At 40.8% G+C, this 21,534-nt stretch overlaps 1 pseudogene; it reads left to right on the top strand.

Moving 5' to 3' along the window:
* The first annotated feature begins 20,151 nt into the window (after positions 1-20,151).
* Positions 20,152-21,534, top strand: part of LOC138889596 (uncharacterized) — a 61,848-nt pseudogene continuing 60,465 nt past the window's right edge.

The raw sequence follows: 21,534 nt of genomic DNA, 5'->3' as shown, positions 1-21,534 counted from the left end.
AATAAACAAGAATTTATACTCTAAATATGCTGCACCGAATCCAAGTAAGCAGTTAAAGCAGGTAAGATAATTAGGTCACATAAGCATACTTTTCCTAAGCTAAACAGGAGGCTTCAAGTACAAGTATTTCTCAATTACAAGAAAAACACAGATATTTACTTAATGAAAATGGGGGTTTTCAACAATTAGCACATGTACTCACTCATCACCTCACGTACAAGGCACTGATATAACAACAATACCAAAATCCTAAGGGGAGTTCCCTCACACAAGGTTAGGTAAGCCACTTACCTCGAACCAGCTCAAAATCAATCCGAAATCACGCTCTTGCCATGAGTATCCAACTCCGAGTGGCCCAAATCTAATCAGATTAATTTCATAATGTAAATATAACTACAAACAACGAATTTAGCTAAAAGAATCAAAGCTAAGGTAAGAAAGTAGAAAAATGCCCGAAAATCCTTCCAGGGCCCACATCTCGGAATCAGGTAAAAGTCATAAATTATGAACACTCATTCACTCATGAGTCTAACCATACCAAATTCACTCAAATCCGATACCAAAATCTTGATCAAAACCCCAAAATTAGGCTCTCAAATTTTCCCAATTTTTCATCCCAAATACGAAATTAGATGATGAATTCATGTTTAGATTAATGGGTTATAATAAAAAAGGAGTTAGGAATCATTACCCACAAATTTACTCCGAAAATCTCTCCAAAATTTGCCTCCTACCGAGCTCTCAATCAAATTTTTGAGTTATGAACTCAAACCCTCGATTTTAAAATTTAAATTCTGCCTAGACGCGTTCTTTTTCGCGAACACAAGGCTACTATCGCGAACGCGATGCACAAAAATCCCACTGGCCAATTTCCATTTTCACGAATGCGAGGGTCCACTCGCGAATGCGTAGCTAGCACTGGCAGACCCTTCGCGAATGTGAGGACCATGTCACGAACGCGGGAGCTTCATTGCGAATGCGAAGCACAACTCAGCTCCCTCTCCTAGATGCTCTTCGCGAACGCGATACCCCTCTCGCGAACGCGAAGAAGCGTTTCTCTGTAACAAAACACCAGAAAAATCTGCCACTCCTCTAAGTCCAAAAATGACCCGTTGAGCATCCGAAACACACCCGAGGCCCTCGAGACCTCAACCAAACATACCAACTAATCCTAAAACACCATACAAACTTAGTCAAGCCCTCAAATCACCTCAAACAATGCTAAAATCATGAATCACCCTCCAATCCAAACTTAATGATCTTAAGATTTCAAAATTCTACAACCGATGCCGAAACCAACCAAACCACATCCGATTGACCCCAAATTTTGCACACAAATCACATTTAACACTACGAAGCTATTCCAACTTTCGAATCGGATTCCAACCCCGATGTCAAAATCTCACTATCGATCCCGAAACTTCAAAAATTCAATTTTCGGCATTTCAAGCCTAAATAAGCTACGGACATCCAAAACACAATCCAAGCACGCCCCTAAGCCCGAATCACTCAATAGAGCTAAAAAATCGACAGAATTCCATTCCGAGACCGTCTTCATACTGTTCTGACTATGATCCAAATTCTAAAGTTTAAACTCTCATTTAGGGACTAAGTGTTCCAAAACAGTCCGAAACTCCAAAGGAATCCTCCCGGCAACTCACAATAGCAGAAATAAACACGGGGAAAACAGTTAATACGGGATCAGGGCGTTAATTCTCAAAATGACCGACCGGGTTGTTATATCCTCCCCCTCTTAAAACATTCATTCGTCTTCGAACAAGCATAGAGACATACCTGAAGTGGTGAAAAGATGAGGGTAACGGTTGCGCATATCCTGCTCGGTCTCCTAAGTCGCCTCCTCGACCGGCTGTGTCACGACCCAAACCGATGGGCCACGACGGGCACCCGGTACCTTACTCAACCGAGTAACATCGTAACATATTTGTCTTATTACATTATCATATACACGTGACATACGGGCCTAATAGGCCAACATGATCTTTTATAAACACGAAACATAGGCCGACAAGGCGGCACAATCTTTCACGTACACGACATATGTCTACAAGCCTCTAAGAGTACATAAATGTAATAAAGGTCGGGACAGAGTCCTGCCATACCAAACAATACACGTCTAAATCATACTAACCAAACTCGCAACTCCAAAGAAAGTGGAGCACACTAACATCTTTCGTTGAGCTGATAGCCTACTAGGAGGGCTCTCGACCTATCTATCTAGACCCGCGGGCATGAAACACAGCTTCCCCAAGCAAAAGGGACGTCAATACGAATAATGTACCGAGTATGTAAGGAACATAAATAAATACGTCAGAGACATGGAAGAAATATAGAGTACATGACTCAACCTGTAAGTCTGAATAACTTTGTAAGTCATAAATTACTTTTAGCGTCATGCATATGGTATGAATGTCATGTCGTGCATAGGTATATGTTTCATAACATCATCAGACTCTGAGGGCATCCCATCATATCATATTGGCCACTGTGGGCAAAATCATCAACGTATACTAGCTGATCAGGTGGTGGTACGTATATAATTCTATAACCTTTCCCATATCCTATATACATACATATATATTGTTACAACCCATATCCACATGTGTTAGTTCATGACATATATTAGTTAACATAAATCCAAGAAGGAATTATCTTTGAGATGATAAGAAGTCAATCCTATTGGTCTTAAGTGATACAAGAGTGTATAAGGGTGATTAACTAGTATTAGAAGTTAAACGAATCAAGGATGTTGTAACTCGTATTTTCAGGTAATCTAGCGGTGCTTAATACACTCAAGAGGTCATTTATTAAGGTATTTTAATCATATAATATCCGTATCATAAGTCTTGAAGTCAAACGAGTTATGAAACAAAAGTCGACAAAAGTTGTCGCAACTTAGGTTCATAATTTTACTTAAACATTAGGTCAAATGTTTCTAAACTTTTCTCATAATATACAAGGAATTACGGGGTGATCTACCAACAAAATTAAATATCTATGAGTCTAGTTTCCAACGCATTAAACCGTTCATCGATACGATCTCGTAGTAGAGAGATATTCACGTTTTCGCGAGACTGCGCCAAGCACCTCTCTATGGGGCCCACTAAGGCGATTTAAGATATTTGGACCTATATAGGATGCCTCCAACCCGTTTTAAGTCATTTCTTCTCACTATTTTCAGACCTTAGAACCCTAGGAACATCCTCTCAAGGTTCTCTCAATATTCAAGACCCAAAAAGGGCAAACAACACAAATCAAGTGTCGGAAATTCCGTGGCGCTAGTAAGTCTCTTGTTCTTCTTGTTGTTGCTCATTTTTGTCTTTACAGCTCGTGTGGGAGGTTGTTTTAAAGGGTTTATGTTCTGTAAATACTCCCTCATGTTCTTAATATCAATCCTAGGTGATTTCAAGCCTTCTAAAGTGATTCTAGTGCCGAAAAACAATAATTGATCGCTAGTTTCGCTTTTTTGTTGTTGTGGCAGCATTGGAGGGATATTTCATGGAAATTTAAGGTCAAATTGGAGTTGTTCTTTATGTATAAAGGTAAGGAACCTATTACTCTATATGTATTTAAGATTATCCAAGTTGCGGCTAAGCCATTGAAGCTAGAACTTGTGAGATATATATCGAAAGGCTTGGTAGTAATGCTATTGTTTTGTGGACTGTTCTGCGTTGTTGTTGGGCTGCGTATTTTACTACTATCTTGTGGAGTTTTGGAGGAGGAAGGGTGTGGATAAACACCATATATATGTAGGGTTATGGTCTGATAGTTATTCCTAACATTTCCAGGTTGTTTGACACGACTACGGTGGTCGTCGTATGTATGGAGTGATTAGGTTGTGTGTGGACTATTTTGGGAGGCTCAATATGTTTATTATTGATGTTGTTTGGGCTGTTTGGTGACTGTTTTGAATGGTGTGAGGTCATATATATAGGGGAGGTGCTGTCCGTTTCATCGTAAAATAGGTTGTGGTCGATACATAATAGTTATGACGCTTAAATGATAACGATAGTATCGTTTCTCTTATTGTAGACTAAGGAGTTTTGACAATTGCATAGCTTGAGATTGGGGCAGTATATACAAGGTATGTGAGGCTATCCCTTTCCTTCTTTTGCACGACTCCGATTGTACATAATGTAATGAACGAGCTTCCAAGATACTCTACTCTTAGAAGCTAGCAGTACTTACATTGTTTTCCCTCTTATGGAACGATTAATGTTAATGTTACTTCTCTTATTCTTATGTTATCAATGTTGTTCGTACTTCCTAAATCTTATAAGGTTCATAGTGAAGAGTTAGTCCTAATAACGTGTATAGAGGATACCGACCTTACGTCACTCCGAAAGGTTTAGAATGTGATTCCATGAGTCGAGCATGCATTATATATATGTATCTATTTTACTCTACCGAGCCACGCTATAGTTGGCCGGGTACGACACCTATTGTGCAACCACTGATCAGTTGGGTTTTACCGAGCTCCACGTGGCCGGGTACGATTCTACCGAGCCTATTATGGCCGGGTACGATATGATGATGATGATGCCCACAGAGGCGAATGCTTTAAAGGTTTATGTATTTATACATATGTATCATGCATTTCATGTAAGTAGCCCTCAGAGGTACTAAGATGTTACAGGTTGTATATTCTCTATCCTTGCTTACATTACTGATCGTATTTATGGTTCCTTGCCTTACATACTCAGTACTTTATTCGTACTGACGTCCTTTTATTTGTGGACGCTGCATGTCGTGCTGCAGGTCCTGATAGACAGGCAGGTGCAGCTCCCCCACCACAGTAGACTGTCCAGTTCAGCGGTGATTGGCGAGATCCCTTCTCCGGACTTGCCTTGGTCTTGGTATGCAATTTTTGTTATAGACATTATGGGTATGTCGGGGCCCTGTTCCGGCTATGTTGCAACACTTATGTTCTTTTAGAGGCTCATAGACAGGTGTCGGCTCATGTATAGTTTGGTATGCCTTGTCGGCTAGTTTTTGTTGTATAGTCTTTCATAGTAGCGTGGTAGCTCATACCTTATATGTAGTTTCTTGATTGTCTGGTCATCCCCTGCTATGTATGTTCATGTCGTCATATTTTATTGCTGGTTGTCCATGATCTAGGTCTACCATTTATATTGATCTCGTCAGCCCTAAAAGATAATAATGAAGGTTAGATGAAATGTACGTTGGTGCTCGGCAAGTGTGGTCGGGTGCTAGTCATGGCCCTTCAGTTTGGGTCGTGACAAACTTGGTATCAGAGCAAGTCTGTCCTAGGGGTTGTCTATGAGCCGTGTCTAGTAGAGTCTTGATTATGGATGTGTAGCGCGCCACATTTATAATCAGGAGGCTACATGACATCTAGGGTTGTTACCTTCTTCCTGAATCTAGATCGTGCGTAGAGTTGAGTCGTAAGTGTTCGTCTCTAATATTCACCTTGTTTTTTTCAGTGATGCCTTCGACTAGGAAGCAAACGATTAGTAGACGGCTTGATACAGCAGCGGGAGAGGGTACCAGTCAGGTGCCCCAAGTCAGAGCAGGACAAAGTGAGGCTCAAAGTGAGATGCCCTCTCATACCTCATCTACTCCATCTCCTCCAGAGGATATTAGAAGGCACCCAGCGCCTCCAGTTCCTCCGTCTGGCACTCCAGACCAGGATATGCGGAGTGCTTTGCAGTTATTGACTAGCTTGGTAGCTGCTCAGGCTCAGAGGCAGAATACAGGTGCTGCTGAGAAACCAGTTAGTACAAGAGTTCGTGATTTTATTAATTTAGACCCTCCAGTGTTTACCGGATCAGACCCCAAGGAGGACCCACAGACTTTTATTGACCAGGTTCATCGTACACTTCGGGTTATGCATGTTAGTGATACAGAGGCAGTAGAGTTGGCTTCTTATCGGTTACGGGATTTAGCGGTTCTCTGGTATGATAGTTGGGAGAGATCCAGGGGTCCGAACCCTCCTCCAGCTGTGTGGAAGGAATTTTCTGAGGCCTTTCTTCGTCACTACTTGCCAGTTGAGATACGACGAGCTAGAGCTGATAAGTTCTTGAACCTTAGACAAGGTAATATGAGTGTGCGAGAGTACAGTATGCAGTTTGATTCTTTGGCAAGGTATGCTCCCCATATGGTGGCCGAGATGAGTGATAGGGTGCATATGTTCGTGAATGAGTTGGGACCACATCTAATAAATGAGTGTACGACAGCCTCCTTGGTGGAGGGCATGGATATTTCCCGTATTCAAGCTTATGCCCAGACCCTAGAGGATCGTAAGCGCCAGCAGAGGGCAGTTAGGGAGCAGGATAGAGGCCAGCATAAGAGGGCGAGATTTGCAGGGTATTCTGATGACTTCAGAGGCCGCATCAGGCCACAGTTTTCGAGGAGTTCGGCGCCACCTGTAGCTAGTGCTCCTCCACAGTTTCAGAGGCCTCGATATGATCGATCCTATTCTGGTCCAGGTCAGAGTTCGCGGGCATCTGGCTCGCAACATCACAGGGATACTAGTCAGATGAGACCCCCAACACCACATTGTGATCAGTGCGGCAAGGCCCACTTTGGACTGTGTCGTCGAGGTTCTGATGCATGCTATTCGTGCGGGCAGCCTGGCCATATGATGCGGGATTGTCCTAATAGAGGAGGTGATGGTATGGCTCAGCCGACTGGATCTGTGTCTGGTTCTTCCTCATCAGTTCGACCTCCAGCACGGGGTTTTCAGCAGTCGACAGGTCGTGGTAGGGGTAGAGGTGCAGTGCCGAGTTCGAGTGGTGCTCAAAATCGAACCTATGCTCTAGTAGGTCGACAGGATCTCGAGTCGTCTCCAGATGTTGTTACAGGTATTATATCTGTGTTTTCTTATGATGTATATGCGCTGATTGATCTGGGATCTACATTATCATATGTTACACCCTTTGTGGCTAATAAGTTTGGCATTGAACCTGAATTGATAAGTAAACCCCTCGCGGTATCTACTCCGATAGGAGATTCTGTGATTGCTAGAAGGGTATATAGAGGTTGCACTATGATGATTTGTAGTCGTCAAACCTCGGCAAATTTATTTGAGTTAGAAATGGTTGATTTTGATGTGATAATGGGAATGGACTGGTTGGCCTCATGCTATGCAAATGTTGACTGTCGTACGAAGATGGTTAGGTTCCAATTTCCGGGTGAACCCGTCATTGAATGGAAAGGGAACATTGCTACACCGAAAGGTAGGTTTATTTCCTATCTTAAGGCAAGGAAAATGATCTCAAAAGGTTACATTTATCATCTCGTTCGCGTTAGGGATGCGGAGGCGAAACCGCCTACTTTACAATCAATCCCTGTGGTCAACGAATTCCCAGATGTTTTCCCAGATGAACTCCCAGGCCTTCCTCCTGAAAGGGAGATTGAGTTTAGCATTGATGTGTTGCCTGACACTCAACCGATCTCTATTCCTCCATACAGAATGGCCCCGGCAGAGTTGCGAGAGTTGAAGGTGCAGTTGAAGGACTTGCTGGATAAGGGCTTTATTAGGCCTAGCACTTCACCTTGGGGTGCACCAGTCCTATTCGTGCGGAAGAAAGACGGGTCGTTACGGATGTGTATCGACTATCGACAGTTGAATAAGTCTACTATAAAGAACAAGTATCCACTTCCAAGAATTGATGACCTGTTTGACCAACTCCAGGGTGCCAAGTATTTCTCTAAGATTGATTTACGTTCAGGGTATCATCAGGTGAGGGTTAGGGAGAAGGATATTCCAAAGACGGCCTTCCGGACAAGATATGGGCACTTTGAGTTCTTGGTGATGTCGTTCGGGCTAACAAATGCCCCAGCAGCTTTTATGGATCTCATGAATACTATATTCAGGCCCTATCTTGATGTGTTCGTGATTGTATTCATTGATGACATTCTAGTGTATTCTCGTTCGGAGGCGGAACATGCGGGCCACTTGCGGATAGTATTACAGACGCTTCAGGATCGTAAGTTATATGCTAAGCTCTCCAAATGTGAATTCTGGCTGAACTCAGTAGCATTCCTTGGCCATGTGATATCTGATGAGGGTATTAGTGTCGACACTCAGAAGATCGATGCAGTAAAGAATTGGCCGAGACCTACAACACCATCAGAAGTCCGCAGCTTCCTAGGGCTAGCAGGATATTATAGGCGGTTTGTAGAAGGATTTTCCTCTATATCATCACCATTGACTAAGTTAACACAAAAAGCTACCAAATTCCAGTGGTCTGACACTTGTGAACGTAGTTTTCAGGAGCTGAAGAATCGATTGACATCTGCACCAGTGCTCACTCTTCCTGAAGGAACAGAAGGTTATGTGGTATATTGTGATGCCTCAGGTATAGGTTTGGGGTGCGTATTGATGCAGCGTGGGAATGTGATTGCTTATGCATCAAGACAATTGAAGAAGCATGAAAAGAATTATCCAACCCATGATTTGGAATTGGCTGCAGTAATATATGCTTTGAAGATATGGCGGCACTACTTATACGGCGTCCATGTTGACATCTACACAGATCACAAGAGTTTACAATACATCTTCAAGCAGAAAGAGTTGAATTTGAGGCAGCGTAGGTGGCTTGAATTATTGAAAGACTACGACGTCGAGATATTGTATCATCCCGGTAAAGCCAATGTTGTGGCAGACGCTCTCAGCCGTAAATCAATGGGAAGCTTAGTACATATTGAGGCAGGTAGATGGGGGTTGATTAAAGAGCTTCATCAGCTAGCCAATATGAGAATCAGATTGTTAGACTCTAATGACGGAGGTGTTACTGTACAGAATACATCAGAATCATCTTTGGTAGCCGAGGTAAAAACACGACAATATGAAGATCCTATTTTAGTACGATTAAGAGAAAGCATTCAACAGTGTAAAAGTATGGCTTTTGGGATCGGAAAAGACGGGGCACTGAGATACCAGAGCCGATTGTGTGTGCCTAATGTGGCAGGGTTGCGAGAGAAGATTATGAATGAGATTCATCAATCCCGATATTCCATCCATCCCGGCTCGACAAAGATGTATCATGATGTCAAGGAGCAGTATTGGTGGGATAATATGAAGAAGTCTATTGCAGAATTTGTAGCCCAGTGTCCCAATTGTCAACAAGTAAAGATAGAACATCAGAAACCCGGTGGATTGCTTCAAAATATAGAGATTCCGACCTGGAAGTGGGAGGTGATTAATATGGACTTCATTATTGGATTACCTCGCTCTTATCATAAGTTTGACTCCATCTGGGTGATAATTGATCGACTTACAAAATGTGCCCATTTTCTGCCAGTGAAGACAACTTACACGGCTGAAGATTATGCGAAGTTGTATATCAAGGAGATTGTTAGGCTTCATGGTGTGCCCATATCTATTATATCAGACCGAGGAGCTCAATTTACGGCTAACTTTTGGAGGTCTTTCCAGAAGGGTTTAGGCACACAGGTAAATCTCAGCACTGCATTTCATCCGCAGACTGATGGACAGGCTGAACGTACCATTCAGACACTGGAAGATATGCTACGAGCATGTGTTCTAGATTTTAAGGGGAATTGGGATGATCATCTTCCACTCATAGAATTCGCCTATAACAATAGCTACCATTCCAGTATTAAAATGGCCCCATATGAGGCACTATACGGGAGGAGATGTAGATCACCAGTTGGATGGTTCGAAGTCGGTGAAACAGAATTATATGGGCCAGATTTGATTCACCAAGCTATTGAGAAGGTGAAAGTGATACAGGAGCGATTGAGGACGGCACAAAGCAGGCAAAAATCTTATTCTGATGTCCGACGTCGTGATCTAGAGTTTGAGGTTGGTGATTGGGTTTTCCTGAGGATCTCACCAATGAAGGGTATTATGCGTTTTGGGAAGAAAGGTAAGCTGAGTCCAAGGTATATCGGGCCGTATAAAATTCTTCGACGGATTGGACAGGTTGCTTATGAGTTAGAATTGCCATCCGAATTGGAATTTGTCCACCCGGTATTCCATGTATCTATGTTGAGAAAATGTATTGGAGACCCTTCTCGAGTCATCCCTATCAAAGATGTACAAGTTACAGAGGACCTATCATATGAAGAAGTGCCAGTGGCGATATTAGATCGGCAAGTCCGCAAGCTGAGAACAAAAGATGTAGCTTCCGTCAAAGTATTGTGGAGGAACAAAAATATGGAAGAAATGACATGGGAAGCAGAAGAGGAGATGAAGTCTAAATACCCTTACTTATTCCAGAATGAAGATAACAAGGATGCTGGTGGAAGACAGGATACATTGGAAGGTGAAACGGCTCTATGAGGTAAGCAATAATTTGAGAATACTCCTCCTTAATACAAAATGGTGATATGTAGATAATGTAAATACGCATAATGCTTTGTGTAGCCTTGTGAAGACATATGTTGGGCTTAATTACTTGCAAGTTTTGCTAGTGACCATTTTATAGGGGAAAATTGATCGGAAATTTCCATTGGAATCCATGATGATTTAAACTCCCCATAAACCCTTACATTCGAGGACGAATGTTCCTAAGGGGGGAGGGTGTTACAACCCATATCCACATGTGTTAGTTCATGCCATATATTAGTTAACATAAATCCAAGAAGGAATTATCTTTGAGATGATAAGAAGTCAATCCTATTGGTCTTAAGTGATACAAGAGTGTATAAGGGTGATTAACCAGTATTAGAAGTTAAACGAATCAAGGATGTTGTAACTCGTATTTTCAGGTAATCTAGCGGTGCTTAATACACTCAAGAGGTAATTTATTAAGGTATTTTAATCATATAATATCCGTATCATAAGTCTTGAAGTCAAACGAGTTATGAAACAAAAGTCGACAAAAGTTGTCGCAACTTAGGTTCATAATTTTACTTAAACATTAGGTCAAATATTTCTAAACTTTTCTCATAATATACAAGGAATTACGGGGTGATCTACCAACAAAATTAAATATCTATGAGTCTAGTTTCCAACTCATTAAACCGTTCATCGATACGATCTCGTAGTAGAGAGATATTCACGTTTTCGCGAGACTGCGCCAAGCACCTCTCTATGGGGCCCACTAAGGCGGTTTAAGATATTTGGACCTATATAGGATGCCTCCAACCCGTTTTAAGTCATTTCTTCTCACTATTTTCAGACCTTAGAACCCTAGGAACATCCTCTCAAGGTTCTCTCAAGATTCAAGACCCAAAAAAGGGCAAACAACACAAATCAAGTGTCGGGAATTCCGTGGCGCTAGTAAGTCTCTTGTTCTTCTTGTTGTTGCTCATTTTTGTGTCGTTCCAGCTCGTGTGGGAGGTTGTTTTAAAGGGTTTATGTTCTGTAAATACTCCCTCATGTTCTTAATATCAATCCTAGGTGATTTCAAGCCTTCTAAAGTGATTCTAGTGCCGAAAAACACTAATTGATCGCTAGTTTCGCTTTTTTGTTGTTGTGGCAGCATTGGAGGGATATTTCATGGAAATTTAAGGTCAAATTGGAGTTGTTCTTTCTGTATAAAGGTAAGGAACCTCTTACTCTATATGTATTTAAGATTATCCAAGTTGCGGCTAAGCCATTGAAGCTAGAACTTGTGAGATATATATCGAAAGGCTTGGTAGTAATGTTATTGTTTTGTGGACTGTTTTGCGTTGTTGTTGGGCTGCGTATTTTACTACTATCTTGTGGAGTTTTGGAGGAGGAAGGGTGTGGAGAAACACCATATATATGTAGGGTTATGGGCTGATAGTTATTCGTAACATTTCCAGGTTGTTTGACACGACTACGGTGGTCGTCGTATGTATGGAGTGATTAGGCTGTGTGTGGACTATTTTGGGAGGCTCAATATGTTTATTATTGATGTTGTTTGGGCTGTTTGGTGACTGTTTTGAATGGTGTGAGGTCATATATATAGGGGAGGTGCTGTCCGTTTCATCGTAAAATAGGTTGTGGTCGATACATAATAGTTATGACGCTTAAATGATAACGATAGTATCGTTTCTCTTATTGTAGACTAAGGAGTTTTGACAATTGCATAGCTTGAGATTGGGGCAGTATATACAAGGTATGTGAGGCTATCCCTTTCCTTCTTTTGCACGACTCCGATTGTACATAATGTAATGAACGAGCTTCCAAGATACTCTACTCTTAGAAGCTAGCAGTACTTACATTGTTTTCCCTCTTATGGAACGATTAATGTTAATGTTACTTCTCTTATTCTTATGTTATCAATGTTGTTCGTACTTCCTAAATCTTATAAGGTTCATAGTGAAGAGTTAGTCCTAATAACGTGTATAGAGGATACCGACCTTACGTCACTCCGAAAGGTTTAGAATGTGATTCCATGAGTCGAGCATGCATTATATATATGTATCTATTTTACTCTACCGAGCCACACTATAGTTGGCCGGGTACGGCACCTATTGTGCAACCACTGATCAGTTGGGTTTTACCGAGCTCCACGTGGCCGGGTACGATTCTACCGAGCCTATTATGGCCGGGTACGATATGATGATGATGATGCCCACAGAGGCGAATGCTTTAAAGGTTTATGTATTTATACATATGTATCATGCATTTCATGTAAGTAGCCCTCAGAGGTACTAAGATGTTACAGGTTGTATATTCTCTATCCTTGCTTACATTACTGATCGTATTTATGGTTCCTTGCCTTACATACTCAGTACTTTATTCGTACTGACGTCCTTTTATTTGTGGACGCTGCATGTCGTGCTGCAGGTCCTGATAGACAGGCAGGTGCAGCTCCCCCACCACAGTAGACTGTCCAGTTCAGCGGTGATTGGCGAGATCCCTTCTCCGGACTTGCCTTGGTCTTGGTATGCAATTTTTGTTATAGACATTATGGGTATGTCGGGGCCCTGTTCCGGCTATGTTGCAACACTTATGTTCTTTTAGAGGCTCATAGACAGGTGTCGGCTCATGTATAGTTTGGTATGCCTTGTCGGCTAGTTTTTGTTGTATAGTCTTTCATAGTAGCGTGGTAGCTCATACCTTATATGTAGTTTCTTGATTGTCTGGTCATCCCCTGCTATGTATGTTCATGTCGTCATATTTTATTGTTGGTTGTCCATGATCTAGGTCTACCATTTATATTGATCTCGTCAGCCCTAAAAGATAAGAATGAAGGTTAGATGAAATGTACGTTGGTGCTCGGCAAGTGTGGTCGGGTGCTTGTCATGGCCCTTCAGTTTGGGTCGTGACATATATATATATATATATATATATATACATACATACATACATACATATATACATACATACATACATACACGTATATAACGCCATTTGAATCATATTTCAGCCACTATGTGCAACATCATCATTATATACCAGCTGATCAAGTGGTGGTGCGTATATAATGCCGTAACCTTTTCCCATATCACATTTACATATATTTACATATATATGCGTATATAACGCCATCTGGTCATGGGTCAATGCATATGTATAAATGAGTGAAATGCATGAAAAATACATAATAATCTCGATATTCCTTCCGGATAAAATTTTCCAACTGCGTATTATTCTGAGACCCATGAACAAAAGATAATAATAATTCGTATGGGGAATCAAGAATATAGACACCCCTAGTATTTCTATGAATAAAGTAATTTATGGAAGTTATGCATTTTCTTGTTTCGTTTGTTACGTATGGATCATGCCAAAAGAAAGGAGGGATAACCTTAACATACCTGTTCATGGAATTATTCGAATAAAATTGAGCTTCTGCTTCAGTGAAATATGTTGAACGATATTTGCTTGAATCTTTCGAAATTCTTGGAATGAAATTGTTCTGCTTTTCACGTCATGGTGTAGTTATCTCCCAATGTTATTTGTTCTTATTGTTGAAAAGACATAATACTTTAAATGCAAAGTTTGGAATTTGCTTTTGTTTGTATTATGTTCCTAATGGGCCTACGTTGGAATTGAATTTCAAAGAACCAGAACAACGTTCTGTTCTTAAGACTTATTGCAAAGTCTTCAAAATAATGGCCACTAGACTTATTTTCTAAGACTCAAATCTTAGTCATTCCATAATTAGCCATGTGGCCAAAAGTGACTACTTAGTCACTTTTCAATTTCGTGGCTTCTTGCCACGTGGTGTGGGGTTTAATTTATTAATTTTTATTCACTCATTAGTTAACTGGGTAATATTTTGTTACTCGATAATTAATTAATTATCCGCATAATTTAAAAATTACCCCAAATTACTTAAAATTTTATTTATTTTTAAAATACTCCATATAGTTTTTATATATTATACTACCGTGGTTATGTGGTACCTTGCATGGTACTAATTTATAATTATCAAATATTATCGCTCGACCCGTATTTTATTCCAAATTGGCCATTCCCAACAAAACTCGTTTTCGTTAATCCGTGTACCCCTTTATCCTTCATAACATATATTCATCGCTTGTTATAAGTAGCATAATCCTTATAATCTCTAAATAAGCTTTTACTTGGGCTGATGTCAATTACCTTACGACAAATCCAACGTACAATACTACAGGATGCAACACTGTCGTAACTTAATACTAAAAAGCGTAATATCGACGTAATATTGCGGGGCGTAACATCATTCCCCCCTTTGGAACATTCGTCCGTGAATGTTGGCTGATGCTCTTATCATTTTCGTAACTTATAGCTATTGTGAATACCTTAATACTCTTCTTGCCATTTAATTAGTTGCTCTGTGAATAAATCCAAAGTTTAGGGTATTCCTCCCTTTAGTCTTTTTGCTCATATCATGACCTGTGGTCGAAATCTTCCTAGTCTTGCAACTACTGTTACTACCTGTCATGCAACCTGTATGACCCTGTCTTTGTAAGTGTACTTATCCGATTCATCTTTCATTTTTTCCTTTTATCTTTTAGTCAATATCTAGGCCTTACTTTTTATATACAAGGTTTAATAGGATGCCTCTCTAGGCCTCTATAGCTGTACTGAAGTCCTTTGCTCGATACTTTGTAGAATCTGCGAATATGGTCATATCCCATTTCATAGATTTGGTTACCCATTCATATGACTTTACTGCATTTACATGGATTATACTATACCATAATTTTTGCTTCAATCTACATTTACTGAGGTATCCTTACCAAGCTCCCAGTTACTTTTGTTGCCTACTCTTTAGGTATAAATCTTAGTCCTTCAATGCTCCTTCATTATCGTTCGTCTTAAGAATGGCGGCCAAATCTCATCTTATACTTTGTGACTTTTTTCCATCCATTGTTGATTCACCTCAATATTAATCTACAATATACCACTGATAACTTGAAACTTCTTACGTCATACCTTGCCACTAGGGCTTACGTTCAATCGAGGAATATTTGAAGTGATTTTCCCGATCCACTTAGGGGTGATACTATACTTCAATGACCCTATTTTATAGTATCCCAATGTGATTCACTTATGTGGGTATTTTAATCTCGTACAATCCATGAAATCCTCTTCAAATCATTACTCACTCGAAGGTCTAAACGTCATCCTTTATCCATCACAATTACATCCTCATTGTACTATCAGGGTAGCATTCCATCTTTTCTAGATGCTACTAGTCTTAAACTCATTTGAGTTCATTCAGGCTATACTGAACTTTCTATAACTTAGATAAACCATCAGCTCTTTTTGTTTTCATGGGCTTAATCCTGAGGACTTATCCATTCTCGTCACCTTCTCACTCACCTTTTCTTATCCTTACTCCTGTCTTCCTAAAACCTTGTCGCTATCATTCCTGGATATTGAATCCCGCGCTTATAGTCTCTTTTATGCAGTATGGACTATTCATAACCTTCTGTATTTGAGTATCTTGTATGTTATTCACCTTTTCCTTACTTACTTAAAATCTCATATCATATCTTCTATCTCTTTCATAACCTCCCTTCCACCTAGGTGTAATTCACGTCCATAATTTGAAGCTCTATTATAATACTCTCACCTCTGGTACATACACAATCCGGTAGGATCTTCGTATTGACTTCTTATGAGGCTGGTACTTCTTCTAACTGGCTTCCTTGTTGAGCCATTATAGATTATAGTTGTTGTGTTATTTCTATTGTACATCTGATATTAAGAGTGATTCTCTCATGTTCTCAAGCACAACTTCTATAATTTTTCTAGGTCCAATAATCAGACTCCTGATTTACTTAGGTGATGTAATTCTTTAGTTTCCTCTTCCTTCTGATCAGCCTTTACGTAAGCTTAAGCTATCTTCCGATCTGTGGCTCATGGTATCAGTTATTACCTTATCCCTCCATGGGTGTTATGGAATATTCATAATACAATCTTCTAACAATTCAATCCTTTGTCTATGTCCTCGGCTCAATTCTTCTTTTGTTTTAACTTATACCAGAATTTTTTACGGCTGTATGATTGTCAACATATATGCCTCATGTATAAAAATCCAAACTCTTAAGTGAGTTCATAACGTCACCAACTCGGGATCATTGATCAAATAGTTCCTTTCTTTCCTTCTCAGCTTTCTTTTAACATAAGCTATTACCTTTCCTTATTGTTATTCCCCCTTGTTGCGTGCATACTTATCTTATCTTAGCTCCCACACATGCCAAAATTTCCGTACAACTCATATGATCTTCGAATATTTCTTTTAATTCTTACTTCCCGTTCATTAGCCATGGTAGGTGCCACTTTCCTTTGGAATGATTATAATGTTGTTGCGAGATTGTTGTTACACGACCATTTCCTCTTTAGGTTGTTGTGCTTAGGTTGAAGCCTTCTTTTTTATCTCCTCAGCTAGTTTTTTGTTGTAGTTCTTAGGGAGAACCCCTGATTCTCGTAAAGCTGTGAGCTTATTACGAACCTTTTTGATGTCCTTACTTGCCTATAATCATTCGTAGTTGCTTACTTCCATGCCCTTGTGCTTGTATGGTTGCTTCTGAACTGATATTTTGACTGCCTTCCCAGTGGCACTTTCTTTTATCCCCGTAACACTCATATGATACTTTTAACTACCCCGACGCTTGTTTGAATATATTTCAAGTATTATAATGATATTCTTCGAGGCTAAATTCTCCATGTTGGGTTCTACTATGTTTATCTTACATGATCTGATGAATCGCCTGTAACCTCCTGTTTATCCGTAACTAGGATCTTCCTGGCCAATTACTAACTACTCGTTGGCCCATTCTCATATCTATATTCCTCGTAATATTTCTTGGGTTATTTCCTTTTCCTTAACTTACGTCTCACACTGGCTCCTTATTTATTAATAACAGCTCGGGCAGGAACCTTTACTTCCTTTACCATTCCATAGTCACTAGAACCACTTAATTCTGACTTAATGCCATATCACTCCATTTCCCCACTTTAGGGGTGAACTAAAAGCTGAAGCCACGAAGATCTACCTACAGATGTTTTAACTCTTCATCTTTGGCATCGTTTCTCAACATCAATGATCCTTACTTTCCTCGCGGCAATCCTTCTATACCAAGGATGACAAATTCCCTTACTCGCGAGGGTGACACTTAGCGTAACTGGAACATACAGTCTCTTAAGCTTAACTTTGCTCACATTGATTGCTCTAGGGAAGTGATAACTAGGGATTTTGACGCATTTCATGCTCCTTCTTGCTTACGCTTTGATTATAAATTCATACAAAATAGTCCCAAAAGGTTCATAAGTTGTGCTTGATTGCAGGTTTGATCAACAAAGTGACGAGATGTCAAAGTCGGATCAGAAGGAGTGAAACCGACACAAGTACCAAAGACAAGACAAAACTCAGGAGAAACAGGCCTAGTGCGGCCGCACTACACTTTGTGCGGTCCGCACTAGGGAGATTCAAAGAGTTGGATTTTCAAGCATTAAAGCAATGTGGCCACAGTAGATAGTGTGCGGCCCGCACTGAAGGCACCGCGGCCGCACTACCATTATGTGCGGTCCGCAGAACCAAAGTTCAGAGAGATGCCAAGTTCTAAAGATCAAGCCTGTGCGGTCCGCGGTCATGTTTGTGCCGACCGTACTAGATGCCTCCGCGGCTGCAGTCCATTCTGTGCGGTCAGCAGAGCCTAGGTTCAGAGAGTTAAATTTGTAGAGTCAAGAGCCTAGTGCAGCCGCACACCATTTTGTGCGATCCGCACTGACCCTGCAGGGGTATTTTGTCCAGTTTTTCCAGCTTAGTATAAATATAACTTTTTTCCATTTTTAGGGCATCAGATATTATCAGACGTTAGCTGCGCTCGTAAGAAGACTTTTCTTAGCCATTTTGAGCATTTTTACTTAGTTTTTATCATTGAATCTTTGTATTTACCTTAGCAATTAATTAATATGTCTTTATCTTCATCTATTTCTCTATTTTTCTCTTCAAGCATGAGTAGCTAGACCCATTAGCTACTGTTGTGGCTCAACCCTAGTGTGGGTAATTGATTGATGTTGTGATTTAAGGTTAGATTGACTCTGGGTGTTTGTTATTTGGGTCAATTTCATGGTTTAATCTATGAATTAGTGGTTGCAAACACTAGTTTGTGCTAAGTTGACTTGTGTTCTTCTTGTGAAAGAGAGCCTAAGTCTCTGAAATTGATCTAACAAGGAATTGGGATGGACTCAAGAGAATTGATAGTCCCAATTAAAGGGTTATACCTCGAGAAAGTAATATCCGACTTGAACCCTAATTGCTTGAGCAAATTTGCCTACCCTATTGGCCTTGAGAAAGTCAATTGGGCAAAATCACTCTCTCTACCGAGAGGTGTGAGAGTGGGTAAAGTTGTGAAATGGTTATAACATATTCTCCAATCATGTCAATCGTGGATTAGGTTCAATTACCCGTCAATTGGCCACCTAGGAGGATGCCACTACCCTAGTGCCTTTTAAACTATTAGATTCAACTTGTAGCAATTTACTCGTAGTTAATCTAGTAGCAATTGTAATTTGTAGTTTGATAATAGTAGAATATAAAGAAAACCCAAAAATGATTAGAAGTGATATTTGGAACAAATACGCAATTCCAACCTAAATAGATACTCGACTCCATTCCTAGCTCTCTGTGGAAATCGATCCCGACCCACAAATCGGGTAAAAGCTGTTACGACCCTCTCTTCCTACTTTTTAGTAGTGTGGAGTAGGCTATGATCACTTTTTGGCGCCGTTGCCGGGGAGCTAACGATTTTGGCTATCTATTTAGTTAGTTTTGTGTATTGTTCTTCTTTCCTTCTTTGTTACTTACTTGTTTGTGTCATTACTCAGGTACCAACATGGCTTTAAACAATGCTAATGACCCTCTTGGAAACGTGATAGCGGGGGAGGAAGTAGATGATCTTGAGTAAGATGAGGTACCTCTTGCACCTCAAGGACAATGTTGAGGCCGCAATACCAATGCGAATCCAAATGACAATATTCCAGACCCTCTTCCGCCACCTCCAAGAGTGGTTCCCAGAGTACTTCCGAACTAGGGTTATGCAAGTGCTATTGTCCCACCAAGAATCCGGGCGGGCAACTTTTAAATAACCAATGTGATGTTGACCTTACTTGAGCAGCGTGGGTACTTCACGGGCGCTGCGAATCAAAATGCCTACAAACATCTCAAGGGGTTCGTAGATACATGTTGGGGGAGCAAGCAGACGAATGTATCCGAGGATGCGCTGAGATTGAGACTTTTCCCGTTCTCACTTCGGGGGAAGGCATTAGACTGGCTCGAGAGACTCCCCAACCATTCTATCACAACTTGGGATGAGTTGGCGGATAGGTTTATTGTCAAATTCTTCTCTCTTAGTCATATGGCAGCACTTCGAGATGAAATATTAGCCTTCAAGCAAGAGCCAACAGAACCTTTGCATGAGATCTGGGAGCGGTATAGAACGATGGTGAAGGAGTGCCCAAATAATGATATGACCGAGGCCATGATCCAACAAACCTTCTACCTGGGCATAAATACTACAAATCAATGCATTGTTAACCAATTGGCCGGGGCAATTTTATGAATCTTTCTTATGATGAGGTATGTGATGTACTTGATGAAATGGCGGACACTTCTTCAGTATGGCAGAGTAGAGCAAAATGTGCCTCAAGGTGACCCTACGGTTATCTATTTGCACAAGGAATTAAATGATCACGGGCAAGCGATAGCTGAGCTTACTACTACTATGAACCAATTGGCTAAGGCGCAGTTGCAACAAGTTCAGAATCCTCGCCAAATGAATGCCATGGAGGGTGTTAGTATGCTTGTCAACAAGAGAAGGCAAAGGAGGCAACAAAATCAAGGGAATTCTGAGCAATATGATGATACATGTGATGGGTTCAAAATGATAGTTATAAAGATCAAAATGAAGAGGTACAATATGTCAATAACTATCAAGGCAATAGAGGCAACTCTTCAAACCAACAATGGCGACCCCAAGAAAATTGGGGCAATCAACAACAAGGTGGTGGTAATTGGAACAACAACAACCAAAACAACAATTGGGGTAATCAAAACAACAACCAAGGCAATTGGAATGGAAATAACAACAATTGGGGCAAGAATAACAATTAAGGCGGGTGGAACAACAATGGAAACCAAGGTAACCGGGGGCAAGGTTTTCAAAGGCCCCCAATGTACCAACAACCGAACAATCCACCCCCTTTTCCTTCTCAAGGTCCTAGTTCTTCTGGTAATGATATGGGTAGAATTGAAATGATGTTCGAGCAGATGATGAAGAGAAATGCGGATTCTGATGCACAGTTAGCTTCTTACAACACCTCTATCCGAAACTTGGAGGTGCAATTAGGCCAAATCTCTCAGGCATTGAATACTCGCCCGAAGGATGCTTTACCAAGTTATACGGTAGTGAACCCAAAGGGTGGTAACAATCATGTTATGGCGGTCACAACAAGAAGTGGGAGAGGCGGTGATGTGAATGCCTCTAAGCAAAAGCAAGTCGTGGATGATGATGTTGAGTTGCAAGATGATGAAGTCCCTTTGGTAGTTGAAGATGTGGTTGATGAAAATGTGAACAATGAAGTGAGGATTGATATTCAAGAAGTCGAGGTGGAAACCCAAATGATGTGAACCCGTCTAGGGAACACATAATTGACATGCCGGAGTCGGTTGTGCCAAAAGCCATGGCTCCTTTGCCAAGGCCACCTCCACCTTATCCTCAAAGGCTCGTGAAGCAGAAGAATGATAATCAGTTTAAAAAGTTCATTGACATGATGAAGAGCTTATCTATTAATGTACCTTTGGTGGAGGCGCTTGAACAAATGCCGGTTTATGCAAAATTCATGAAAGACTTGGTTACAAAGAAGCGTTCTATGTATTGTGAAACTATAAAGATGACTCACCAAGTTAGTGCTAGAGTGCATTCAATGGCCCGGAAGCTTGAAGATCCCGGTGCTTTCACCATTCCTTGCACCATTGGGAGTGCGGATTTTGCCAAGGCACTATGTGACTTGGAAGCTAGTATCAATTTGATGCCATACTCAGTTTTCAAAACTTTGGGTATCAGGCAACCTAGACCAACTTCAATGAGACTTCAAATGGCGGATCGATCGATGAAGCGACCTTTGGGCATTATTGATGACGTGCTTGTCCGGGTGGACAAATTTAT

The sequence above is a fragment of the Nicotiana sylvestris genome, chromosome 4, assembly GCF_000393655.2.
Source record: "Nicotiana sylvestris chromosome 4, ASM39365v2, whole genome shotgun sequence".
Lineage (NCBI taxonomy): Eukaryota > Viridiplantae > Streptophyta > Magnoliopsida > Solanales > Solanaceae > Nicotiana > Nicotiana sylvestris.
This window is presented reverse-complemented; position numbering and strand designations above follow the sequence as displayed.